Source organism: Vidua macroura, chromosome 11 (assembly GCF_024509145.1).
Source record: "Vidua macroura isolate BioBank_ID:100142 chromosome 11, ASM2450914v1, whole genome shotgun sequence".
In the NCBI taxonomy this organism is placed as follows: Eukaryota; Metazoa; Chordata; class Aves; order Passeriformes; family Viduidae; genus Vidua; species Vidua macroura.
Genome location: NC_071581.1, coordinates 11,995,452 through 12,008,757, shown reverse-complemented (window position 1 = coordinate 12,008,757; position 13,306 = coordinate 11,995,452). Strand labels below are relative to the sequence as shown.

At 42.4% G+C, this 13,306-nt stretch overlaps 1 long non-coding RNA gene across 2 annotated transcripts; it reads left to right on the top strand.

Moving 5' to 3' along the window:
* The first annotated feature begins 8,893 nt into the window (after window positions 1-8,893).
* Window positions 8,894-11,556, top strand: LOC128812856 (uncharacterized). Of its 2 annotated transcripts, XR_008438853.1 has the most exons (3): window positions 8,897-9,047; window positions 9,407-9,559; window positions 11,402-11,556. It is a non-coding gene; the product is annotated as an uncharacterized LOC128812856 (long non-coding RNA). The 2 variants fall into 2 exon arrangements; XR_008438852.1 differs by having other exon boundaries at window positions 8,894-9,559.
* The last annotated feature ends 1,750 nt before the right edge of the window (window positions 11,557-13,306 follow it).

The window sequence follows — 13,306 nt, the reverse complement described above, 5'->3', positions numbered from 1 at the left end:
ATTTCCCAAGACTTTTTCCAAGGTTGCTAAATAAAATATCTCTGCTCTGCCATGATAGGGACACTTAATGCAGAGAAGTATTTTTCTAAAATTCATATGAGAAAAGCATGTACCCAACATATACCTAGGGGAAAGTTGCTAAAATACCTTTATCTTTGTTTACCATTTATGTGAGCTGATATTAATTTTGTATCAAAACAGACAGAAAACTTGCTCTAGATGTTCCCTTTTTCTGTACTGGAAATCCCATCATACAAACAGAGCTTCTGTCATGCACAATCCTCTTCACATTCAGAAATTAGAAAGGAGTTTGAAACTATCTAACTGTCAGGTCCTATGCAACATTTTAATCTTTTTTTTTTTTTTGTTTGTTTGTTTTGTTCTCAATCTCTGCTTATTTAAAAACTCTTTGCTGGCTAAATAAAGTTAAAGCATTAAGATTTTACAATATATACACCAACTGAATAGAGACATTCAAAAATTTATTATTAAAAAAAAAAACCCTGAAAACTTGCAATCAAGTATTTTATTCTATCTGTAAGAGTTCAACAGTAAAAAAAAGAAATCTAATTCACCTGTAACTACCATATAAGAATTTTAAATACTTGACTAAAACAGCTGTATATCCTTCCTCAACTGGATTGTTCTTGAATCCTCAGGATAAAGAGAAAAAAAAGATATTTCTTACTCTTTAGAACAGTGTCCACTTGCTTGAACAGCTTCCAATATGGAGACAATTTTGGAGTACTTAAAAGTTTGAAAAATCCTACACTGGAAGGAAGAAAAAAAATCATATGTAACTAGATACACATTCAACAGGTCTGCAATACATTAATCTAAATGTGAAATACAGAAAATACTTCTGATAACAGAAGATTCACTAATGATTATATGAAGTGCCAAAGAGAAATCTATACAAAAGGAATGTAGAGCTTTTATAAGCTCCAAAATGGGATCTATCTCCACAGATTCTCACATAAGCTATATTGCGTGTGGACTTTTAAATACACCTATATACATATATATGTATCTGTTAAGTGTGGTATGTTAAAAAAAATCCTCTTACTAAATGTTAAGCATTACTCTTACTAAAAAAAAAAATAATACTTTGGCTATTTCTCTAAATATCTGCAAGAGGTGTCAAGAGGATGGACCAGGCTCTGCTCCTGGTGCCCAGCAATGGGCCAAGAGGAAGGGGCAGGAATGATGCCCAGAAGTTGCACCTGGACACGAGCAAGGAGTTCTTTGCTGTGCAGGGCCCGAGCACGGAACAGCCTGGCCAGAGGCTGCGGAGTGTCCCTCCCTGGGGACATTCCAGAACTGTCTGCACACAACCCTGTGCCCTGTGCTCTGGGTAATTCTGCTTGAGCAGGGAGGTTGGACCCAGTGATCCCACTGAGCTCCTCTCCAACCTGCCCAAGTTGGTGAGTCTGTGATTCTTATTTTGGACTCTCAACCACAGATTTTTATACACATTTTCTAACAGGAAACAAACAATTCATTTCAATTAGTTGAGAATAGCTACACAAATTTCTGGTTTTTAAAACATTATGTAAATTTTAATAAAACAGTTTAGTTTTGCACAACATCCTTGTGTGCTTTTATCTCTTCAGTCCTGGCAAATACCTTTAGAAAATTTAACAGCACCAGCTGAAGACATTATTATTTTCAACTATCTTCTTCACCTTTCTGCCAAAGGTTATTGCCCTCAAAGCACACCTGCAGAACAAAACATGTAGGTGTGCATCTGCTGCTTCAGCATATAGTCTCCCAATTTAGTTTTAACCCTTCCTCTTGTTTGTTTAACAAACCCATTAGACTTTGCATGAAAATGGCAGAAGTGTATATATACCTTCTATTTTCTCATTTATATCTTGTGGACATTAATTGCAATAAAGGGACAATAATAATACAGAGAATGACAACATGTTAATTTGCTGCTAGAAATCTAGAAAGATACCAGGAATTTGGAATACTTTACTGCAAAGAACAAAGTTTATCCACAAGTCAGTTTATTTTAGTGAAAATAGCTGTTAAGAAGTTAATGTGTTTGGCCACCAGCATATTAGTAGCCAGTACTGCTCATACTATATTGCAATTTTGTTTTTCCGAAGTGTACCTGTGGAGATTTTCATAAATTTCAGGACTACAGTGATTTCCTTCTAGTCACTTTCTTTCTAATACCAATAACAAAAACTTGCCATGTTTTGTTCTTCAGGTTTGAATTCCACTACACCCAACTTTTTTTTTCCTTTTAGTGTATCTGTACAAAATACAAATGTCTCTTTTGGAAGTTTAGTTGTCAAAAGAGAGTAACATACTCAGTATAATGTATTTATAGTTTGCTTCTGATCACCAGCAAATTACACAAACTTCTTTGTAAGTTGAAAAAGAAAATCCTCTGGTGCCGCTGAGATTTCAGATGTAAACATTATAGGCTTTCCATTGTTTTGTTATCAATTTCAGCGTTACACCTTAAATCAGACCTACAAAATATGTTTCTGAATTCTAGTATTTTTCCTCAGGAACATTTAGGCCATTTTAAGATTTAAAGAAACATTTGCATTAAAAATCAGAAAAAAACCTTTTTATTTTCACATGTGGCCTAAACCAAGATTTCATTACAAAACATAAGAGATAAAAGACTTCAGAGCACAGCCCTCTTTCAATTCACAATCTGATAATACAGTATCTTCCAATAATTCTCATGTTCTATCCTGATAAGCATCTCTGTGAACTACTGCAAGTTTATAACCTGGAAGTGCCAACTAGAACAATGCAAAGGATTGTGCCTGTTTTATAGATGCCTATGGATCCTGACTGATGAGTACAGACAGCTGTGAAGGATTGACATTGTCAGAAATCTGCATTGGGAAAAAAAAAAGCACTATTTCAAGTCTTGACACCGCCAGATTAGGATATGCCAGTACTTTACTAAACAAATTAGGTTCAGACATCCTCCATTTACTGGTGTAAGGAGTTTCATCTGTATCACAGGTCTGCCCCATGCAGAGGGAGGTTGCACACAAGTTTTCTGTTGTTTTGTTTTTTTGTTTGGGTTTTTTTTTAAGTATTTCTAAGGAGATTTGATATGAAAGTTTCCTTAAAGAGTTCCTCCCAGATACATGTTAAGCAAGACACTCTTGTGTTCACAATTTGTTCAGTACACTGTTCTTAAATTAGGAAATCAATTAAAACTAGTAACTCAAGCAAAACATCATTTCTCATCTTGTCTCATGGTTTCCAGCATAGTCAGGACATGTTCCTGAATTCACCTCCAACAGACAGAGACTCCAGACAACTTTTACTGTGACATCAATACTGTGTCACAAGCGTCTGACAGTCAAAATGGACTTTAAGAAAACTTCCCCAGTTAAATGGGACAATGCACATCTCTTTATCAAGAGTATTTATGAATTAATTCTTACAAACTTATCTAAAAACCTGTCTCTTAAACCTAAATTTAGGTTTAGCTTTTGAAAAACAACAAAAAAATACTTTAAAGAACTACATGCTGAAACGAACAACATCATATTACAAGGACTCAAGCCCGTTGTCTTACCTGTGTAATACTAGTTTTCATGTAGGTGGAAGCCATAACTACAGTAGCTTTACTACAGGGTAATTGAAAACACAGATTTATTGTATTGAATTGTCAGATTTCTGATAACATATCAGATGGGCAGACTTTCATGGCATTACACAAATGAAGTCCTTCTGAAGTTTGAAAGTTTCTTCACTAGGGTGTTAAGTATCAAATATAATAAAACCATTTCTCTTCAAAAGCCATTTACAGAACAGATTTTGGAGGAATTTCTGAATTTTAGTGACCAGAATAAAAGAGTGAACAAACCTTTTAATACTGCTCACGCGGTACAAGGAAAGTGCCCAAGAAAACACTGCAGATGGAAACAATTTGGTAACCAGAGTTACATTTTCTAATATGACTCAGATAAAGAACAAAGTCAAAATTACTATTTGTCTCCAGAAAAAGGATTGGAACATTTTTCCATCTTCCTGCAAATTCTAACTCTTTATTTAAGACTAAAACAAAAATATATCACTTACAAAGAGAAAGATGCATGTACACTGCCAGCCTAAAGACATTAATATTTGGCAGCACCTGGATAATCTGCACGAATGAAGTTGAACACTGCAACACATCTGCTCACTGACAGATGCCATATCTTACCAATGAATTTCTGCTGAATTCTGACTTTTAAAAAAATGCTTCCTACCTTGTAACATTTTTCTCACAGCTTAGAAAGTGAACGTAATGTAAAGTCAGCACTGAAAGTGGAGCTTGGATCCAAGGTGCTTCCAAAAGTATTCTTTTACTCCATCACTAGAGCTCACTCTAACAGGTAGCAGATTATACGTCTGAATTCTATTACATACACATTCTGAAAGTACTCCTAAGGTCTTTGTGTTTCTGAAGTTAAGATAAATCTTCATTACCCACACTGTTAAAAAATATTTAGAATTGGTCTTCTGCAAGTTTTCAACACTGCAGTTACTCAAAAACAGTCACTGTAAACCACATTAGGCTTTTCTCTTGTAACACCTGTAGGAAAAAAAATACTGCTTAAAAGCAATCTCTCCTCTCTGCACTACTGTAAATAAGAAAGTTGTATGTTCAGCTCACTCTCACATTTATGAACTGATCAGATTAAATATGGGAATCTTGCTGCTCCTTTAGCCAAAGCAAAAGCTGCAAATACTTTTCAGTTGCTGTTTCATCAGCAAAAGAATCATTTTTTAGCAGGACAATTTCTTTTGCTGAAGGACAAAGAGAATACTTCAACAATATAATCATGTTAACTATCAATTCTTGAAGGTTTGATTAAATAAACAGCTGGTTTCTCCATCACCCATTCCCGTGTACTCGGATACCCCACGTTCCTGAGGCTCCACTTCTGACTACAGGAAGAGTACTGGGAAATAGAATGGGAGCCCAAGTAAGTGTGAGATTTCAAAATCTTCATTAAGCTCACAGCTCCATAGTTTGATAGAGCCAAGACCATTAAAAGGACAACTCTAGATAGGTCGATGGAAGAATATAAAGTATTGATAAAATTAGGGTTAGGAAAGAATCTAGGTGTGATGGGCTACCAGACCTTGGTTAAACACAGATATGTTTCAAGCTGGATGATTTATAAACACAAGTACCAAGCATTACTAAGAATTCAGTTCATATATAATGGTGGAAACAAAGAGAATATACTGCAATCCAGTGATGAATAGGATAAGCCATTTGACTCCATTCTACATTGCATGAAAATTACTTTGGGCACTTCAGTCGACAAGACTGATACAGAAGAAAAAAAATGCACTGTAAGGAATCTGAACCCATAAAATATATAATTGTCCAGCTTACCTGTACTTTTAAAGTGTCTGAAGGATACATATACCAGAAATATAGAGAATATTTTTATTGTCAAATACATTAAAAAAAACCCCTTGAAACTAACCTACAAACCAAGTGAGAACTTGGTTCGTCAGTTTCAAAAAAATACTATTTTAAAGCAGCAGGTCAATCTTTTGGGTTTAATCTGCCTGCATCATTAACTTATCTCACTCATAAAAGCAATCAAATTAAAATTGTCTGGTTTGGGGTCTCTGTAGTCTCTCAGTAATGGTTCATGTCATACATCTTTTAGACAACACCACTAAGAATACTTTTTAAAAACCATACTCTTGCTTTCATCAACATTTGAGCATAACTGAATTCTTGGACTAATCTTCAGGACCATTTAGCAGGAGAAGCTCATGTGAAATAAGAAGTTGCTGAGACTCCTCAAAATTCTTGAGGAGTGGAATTCAAATTCCACTTCTTTTTCCAGTAAAAATGATAGCCTTACTCTGGGTGACATGAATTAGTAGAGTTTGACCATGAAAAGCAGCATAGAGTTGTATAAATAGAACAATCTGGTTAAATACAAATAAGCAAGTTAGCACAAAGTAAACCAGCACAGATGCACTGTAACTACTTATGTGTCTGCCCTTATCATCTTCTAAATGCAAAGCAAACTGATGCAGCTTACTCACTAACAGGGAAAGGAAAAAAAACTCCTTCCCATTTACTTTAAGGTAAGAGAGTCCACAATGGCCCTTAACCACAGAGCTGTCGATACATTAAGTTCACATCCTACCTTGCTTCCCACCAACTTCTCCACGAGCCTGTGAGGTATAGGCAAAGGGCCTGGCACACTGATCCCTGAATTGGTTAACATTCAAAAACATGTATATTAAATTTTGCTCTTTGGTTTACCCAATCTGGGCATTGAAGTCCATGGCACTTTGGAAGCCTCATCTGACAGATGTGGGAAGAATGAAAAAGCCATAATTATTTACAGGTATAAGGTGCTGAGGCTGTGTAGAAACTATTAAACCCAAAAGCTATTAATTTCTACTCTTTCCTTAACAGTTCACAAAGTCTAAGATAGGAATAATTATTGATTTTAAAATATTTACCTTGTGAAACTAACAAAAAGTTGATCTGTGCAACAACAAACTAAAATTCAGAGACAGGATAAAAATCCAGATTTTGCTCAAATATGACTGAATATTAATATTCTGCCTTGAATTATAAACACGTTTATAACTGTACACAAATGATTACATGTAAAACAAGGTGAAATAATTATTTTTACCTCACACCTGCCAACTGGGAACTTGATGGTGTCAAATGATCCAGGTTTTAAAACAGTTGCAGTGAGCTTTCAGGAGGAGCCTAGTTCTCCTGAGAGAGGAGAGTTACTTTTTAAGGCTACTTCTTAAAAGTCTCAAAAAATACACAAGAAAACTAGAATCCCTATCCTGTCACACACATTGTTAATCTGTCCCCCATGAGCAGGGATTGTAACACTGAAGGGTTCAGCTCTCTTCTACATGATGGAGGGAGACCGAGCTGTATTTTCTCACACTGATGAAGTTAAATGGTTTTCATAATTGAAAGAAGTTCTCAGCTGCTAGAGATTCAAGGCACTTATGATACAACAGTGAAGACAGAAACCATTTCTTACAAACTGAAAAGTGTGTGCACCAAGCATGTCGTCAAAGTTATCCAGTCAAAATGAGAGAATTCAGAATCCTTTCCAGCTGGTTTTTATCCCTGTTCACAAAAATTTGTGTGTAAAGAAGAAATGAAGAAGTTTTAACCTTTCGGTGTGCTAAGCCTCAGTGGGAAATGTGACAATTTCTCCAGTTCACTAGAATAAAGATGCATGCCTCCTATCCACCCAGTGCCATCTACCAACAGTACCGAGCTGGCCTCAAAATCCTCTCCTTGTCATCCCCGGAGGAGGTCAGCTTGCAGACTCTTCCTGGAAAACGCCAGTCTGTAAATTCTAACCCTGCACTTTGACAGCCAAATCCCCTTCTAAGTCTCCACCCATGCAGTAGGAACCTGTGGCCATGCACCAGCAGCTCTCCTCACCCCAGAAATCTTGCAGCCCAGGAGGACAGCAGACTGCGTGCCCATCTCCATGTCTCCCAGACACACCTCACCCACCGTCAACCCTCCTCTGTCATGTTCCTTTCGCCCGCTCCTCGGATCATGCTGTGGTCAATCCAAGCCAATGGGCTGCCAAACTCGGCTCCTCTTTTTCTTACTGCTTCTCTTGCCCTGGGAAATTATTTTAATTCCGCCCTCTACCCACCTCTATTATCTAGTGTGGTGAGAAACCAGGTCTGCCATGCCCACTGTTCTGCCTGGGAGGCTCCGCATCCCTTCCCTGCCTCGCACTCCCTTCCTAAACGACACAAGGTGGCCAGGGATATTTCTGCCCTCCCTACCTTCATCCACCCAACCCTTTTCTCCCGCTGCCACCTCCTCGGTGGGGGAGAGGGACATGCAGCCTTTTCCTCTCACTTCCCTAAGGAGACCAGCCCTCTTCCCTTCGCCCTGCCATCTTCTTACCTGTAAGAGGGCAGGACGTTCAGGCTCTCCCCCACCCTCGCGACCCCGGGAAGGCCCCATTCCTCCCCTCAAACTTCGCCCCCACCCCCGGCCACCCCTGAGCGCCGTAGCGGGGCCGCGGGTGGCGGGGCCCGCATCCCTGGGCGCCCCCGCCGCCTCCATCCTGCCCGCTCCACCCGCGCCGCCCCCGGGAAAAGCCTCGCCTCGCCGCCGCCCCCCTTCCTCCTCCCACCTCCGCCGGCGAGGTGCGAGGGGCCGGCGCGGAGCCCCGCGCCCGGCGGTGTCGGCGAGGGGCGGAAGCGGGCGGGGGCGGCGGCGGGGAGAGCCCGAGTGCCGAGCAGGCCGCGTCGCGCCGACCCCGGCGGCAGCAGGGGCGGGCAGGGCCGGTGGGGCCGCCCGGTGTCTCCGGCACCTGGAGCGTGGCCTGCCCGTCCCTCCGCACGTACTCACCGCCCGGTTCGCCATTACGGAGCCGCCGCCGCTGCCCGGCAGGAGGCGGCGATGCCCCACGCCTGTGACAGCTCCGCGCCGGGGCGGCCGCGGGCGGGCGCGACGGCTTCCCCTCCCCCCCGCGGGGATTCCCCCCGTGTCCCCCCCCCCCCCGGGAGCCGGCGGGCGAGGGCGGCACTCACCGTGCGGTGTCGCAGGCCGGCGGGCGGTGCGGGCGGTGCTCGGCGCCGTCCCCGCGCCTCTCCCCGCTCCTCCCCGCGGGCGCTGCGCGGGAGGGGCCCCGCGCGGGGGGGGGAGCAGGGCGGGGGGCGAAGTTTCACTCGCTCCGCGCCGCGACCCCAGCGGCCCCAGCGAACCCGCGGGGACGGGCTGGGGGGCGCATTTGCATATTTGTCACCCCCGCGCTGATTGGCCGCCCGCGTGGGGGCCGCCGCCGCGCGCTGACACGGCGGCTCGGCGAGGGAGGGAGGGAGCGGCGTGAGGGGAGGAAGAGGCGGGCGGAGCGGGGACGGGGCGCGGGAAGGGGCGTGTGCGGGGCGGGGATGCGCGGGGGGCGGAGAGGGGACCCGGAGCGTGCGAGTTTCCTTCCCGAGACACCTTCGCCCTCCCGCCGCAGCCCCCGCGGGAGGGGCAGCCCTGGCGGGGCGGGGGCGGGCGGCGCGGAGCCGATGAAGCGGTGGGTGCGGCGGGCTGGGCACATCCAATATGGCCCCTGCGCCGGGAGAAGCCAATCCCGGGCGCGGTTACTCCGGAGGCTCCGGCGGAGGCCGGGCCGGGATGCGGGGCAGGCCCCGGGCGGCGGCGGGGGGCGGGAGGAGCGGGGGTTTTCCCTGGGAAAGGGAAACTTGGCGCTCCGGCGCGTTTTGGCGAGGCGCTCACGCAGCCGCTCTGGCCGCCCCGGCCGTGCCTCCGGAGGAGTGCGCCCAGCAGCGGGAATGCCGCCTTCGCTCTAGGAAATCACGGGGGCGCGTTTGACACCGGCACTGGGGATGGTGCTCGCTAGCCAAAGCTCTCTGTCTCCCTCCCTCTCCCCAGGCAGAACTCGTGGGCTGGCAGCTCAGTTGGTCTGACCCAGCGGTGGCATCACCAGGTCTTCCATTGAAAGCTGAGGGTTTGCGGGGAGAGCAAGGGGAATCCCCGCCTATTAAAGGCAAAGGTGGATGCCAGGCAGGACGAGTGTAGCCGCAGGTACACGCACCAAGCCACTTTGGAATACATTTCTTGAACACGCTAACAGGGCACATACATTCCAACAAAGTTAACTATAAGCCTTTTCTTTTACATATTTTTTCAAACATATTAAGATGAAGCACGTTAAACCAGAAGTATTGATTTCAAAATCAAAGTTTAGAAATAACCATTGCCAAAGACACTTCAATGTTACCTGAAATAACTTCTTTTTGAAGTGTCAAGCTACAAAGCTGTTACAGGACTCGTTTCCCTGTAGCAGGACAGCAGAGCAAAAAGCTTGAGGAGGGAGTTTCTAGCACAGCTGAAGTGAGAAACTTTTTTGGGTCTTGCCTACAGCTTTATCTACTGTGGCAAATAAATAGAGGAGGAAAAAAAAAAAGAAAAAAAAAACACTTTAGGTGAACAGTTACGTAACTCTTGTGAGTTTACCTAAAGACTAAATTAAGAATTCCAGGAATACAAGAAAATTCCCAGTCAGAGTTATATACACTTGGATATTTTGCCTGTGAGGACTACAGGCACAGGGGCAATCAGAAATCTCACCCTAAGTGTTCCATTCCTTGCAAGCAGGGAACTAGGGATATACTTCTGATTTTTTCCAACCTGTTGCTTCTATGGTTAGGATATTATTTAAGGCAAATTTTGTCATTATATTAAGTATCAGATTTTTTGTGTATCTTATATGCTTAATTATATATTATAATTCATTAATTGATTACAGAATGTCTAACTAGTTTCTCTACTGAGATTCTGTAGCTACAAGCATAAGGTAGTTAGCATTAGTTTAGAAGACAAGCCTTTAAGCAAGCTGCTTCAATGTTTTAGCTTTATAGTACCTTTATCTTTCTGCCTATCTCTCAATGCCTTCATCACAAAATCTTCAATCTTCCTCTCAGACTATTCAGAAGACTTGTTAATATTTATACTAAACTTTCTGTGTTCTCTTCTTTTTAGCCAGCCTTTTAGACTTTCTTTCTAATTTCCCTTTCTCTTACTAGCAATTGAAAAAAAAACTTTAAAAAATAAATATAGCTGTTGTGTTTTTGTTTGGTTGGTTTTTTTTAATCCTAATGGCTTCTTAATCAAAACCTTTATTTCTCTGCTCCTCTAGCCCCCATAAAAAAATAAGCACGTACTTCAATGGTAAAAAGTTGGCCTTCACCCTTTTATTAGAATTAACCAAACAGTGTAGTGCTTCTTTAATAAAGCTATCAACACCAGTGTAGCACTGTGAAGTGCTCTCAGCTCTGGGTAGTGTGAATGGCAGTGTCATACGTTGAGAGCACAAGCTTAGAATCATAAATCACATGAATGACCAAAAATAGGATCATGTGACTGGTTATTCTGCTGCTCAAAAGGACATTGAAACTCACAAGCACTTAATGTTTGGAGTAATCCTTTTAGAATTTAGAAAACAAACAGGTTACATAAATATACAGAATTAAATGGTGATTTTTGCTTTAGGCTTCATTTTCTTAAACATGTCAGTGTCTCATCAGTTTTGGAGTTGGCTTTTACACAGTGTTAATTTTTATTTACATCAAAACTTCTGATATTTTACATCACCAGCCTGAAATCCTACTGTTGTTTCAAGCAATCATAATTTTAGCAGGTTTTATACATTTTATACTATGTTTATGTTCTCAGCAGCACTGCTTCACAAGGTAATTATATTGTCTTGATCATAGTGTATTGATCACTCTTTTGAAATGTTGAGTTTGGTAAGAGTGAAAGAATACTTTGCCCCTCCAGTCCTTTTTTTTTAAAATATTTCTTCAGATGTCTCATGTACCACAGATTTAGAGCACATGCATTTTTTAATTTTCTTGGTTCCCACAGAACTACAGTGATTTATTCTGCCTTGGGATTTACCACATGTATCTTGTAACCCATTGTAGCCTATAGAGGGAGAGATCCTCTGTACTCAAAACAAGGACACTCATCCTTTATCCTTCTGTAAGCATGGAATAAAATTTTGCAAGAAAAACTCTTAACAGAGCGAATCAGTTGCTGTGCTTTCCTGTACTTTGGTTATCCATGGAAGTTGCTGCAGGGGTGTTGAGGTCAGGGCTCAAATGATCCATTGAATCATTTAGGTAGGAAATGACCTCTAAGATAATTGAGTCCAACCATTGCCCCAGCACTGCCAAGCCCACCACCAGCCCATGTTCCTCAGTGCCACATCTGCATGCCTTAAACCTCTCCAGGAATGGTGACTCCACCACTTCCCTGGGCAGCCTGTTCCAATCCTTTACAACACTCTTGGTTAACAAACTTTTCCTTATCTCTGAGCTAAACCTTGTCTAGCACAACTTGAGGCCATTTCCTCTTGTCCTGTCACTTGTTACTGAGGAAAGGAAACCTCCCCCCACCTGACTGCAACCTTCAGGTAGCTGGAGAGAGCAATCAGGTTCTCATTTACTGACTGTGCTGCTGAGATTCCGCTGTTGCCACAGTGACTGCTTTGATCCTTCTCCAGTAGCCACCCTGTGTGATTTGGAAAAGCAGAGAGTAGCTGAGTGCACAGATCACTGTGTTGGAGCAGCTCTCCCTGTCTTTGCTGATGTGCTCTAAAAGCCTGGTAGGGACCTGGGATGCAGCTGAAGGCCTGCAGTGCCACACAAAACAAGCCCTTGCTGAGGTGTTCGGCTGCTCAGTGTGTGCCTCTATAACCTGCAGCATGAACAGGGAACACACCACTTTCTCCAGGTAGCTTCTGGAGCTGTTAACAACTCTGCAAGGTGAGGGGCTCTGCTCACATCATTTTGCCTGTGAATATATTCAAAGTCAGATGTTCCCATAAGGTCTGAATTGGGGAGCTCTGCTTGTTTCGTTGTGCTGTCATGTGCCAGTTTGTGCGTTTGTGTGAGCTGGAACGAATGCTGGAACTCCTGCAGGGAGCAGCTATGCTGTGCACCTGCACATCTGAAACACTGCAGATGCAAAGGAAGTACCCGGAAGCAGATGGTTTCTGTCATGTCCTAGCAGAGGCAGATGTAAACCACAATATCATTACAAATCTTTTTAGATTAGGACAAAATTTAATTCTTTCCCAGTGCTTGAGAACAATTGCATCCAAGGATATAAGGATCACAAAAAGAAGCTGGAATTCTGCATGTAAACCTTTCATAATGTGATAAACAACTACAAATAAAGATCTGGTTGCTAATTAAATGTGCAAATAACCTGCTTTATGAAATGGAAAGCAGCTAGAATGTTCTACTTTTACTATGTCCTAAAAGTTTACCTGGCAGCTGGATACCACTGTTGTAAATTGAGTAAACCTGCAGTTAAGGCATCAAAATGCTGGTTTCTGAAACTATTTTCATTGCTATTTCCTCAAACACGTACATCTGTGTCTGCTTACCACAATGACAGCCACAAATATATTGTTAATTGATGAAACCCTAATGATAGTACTGAAATCTGTCATGAAATAGGAGGCATGAAAGGAGAACATTTTAAAACTGAGCTTACTGAAAAGTTATTTTTCTACCACACCATATTTTTCATTAAGAAACTTTAAAGCATATTTTTAGGGTAACTCCTGGCAGTGCCCAATTTTAACGCTGGCAGGAGTGCTAAAACTTTTAGCAAAGGTTTTGTGCATTGTCATTAGAAAGAACAGAAGTTTGTATCTGGATAGGCTGAGGTCAGTTAGTGAATCTAGGCGTACTGAGATTTGTGAATTGGGGTTTAAAGTGTAGTCTGTAAAGATCACTTTCAAAGAAGAAGGGTGATACA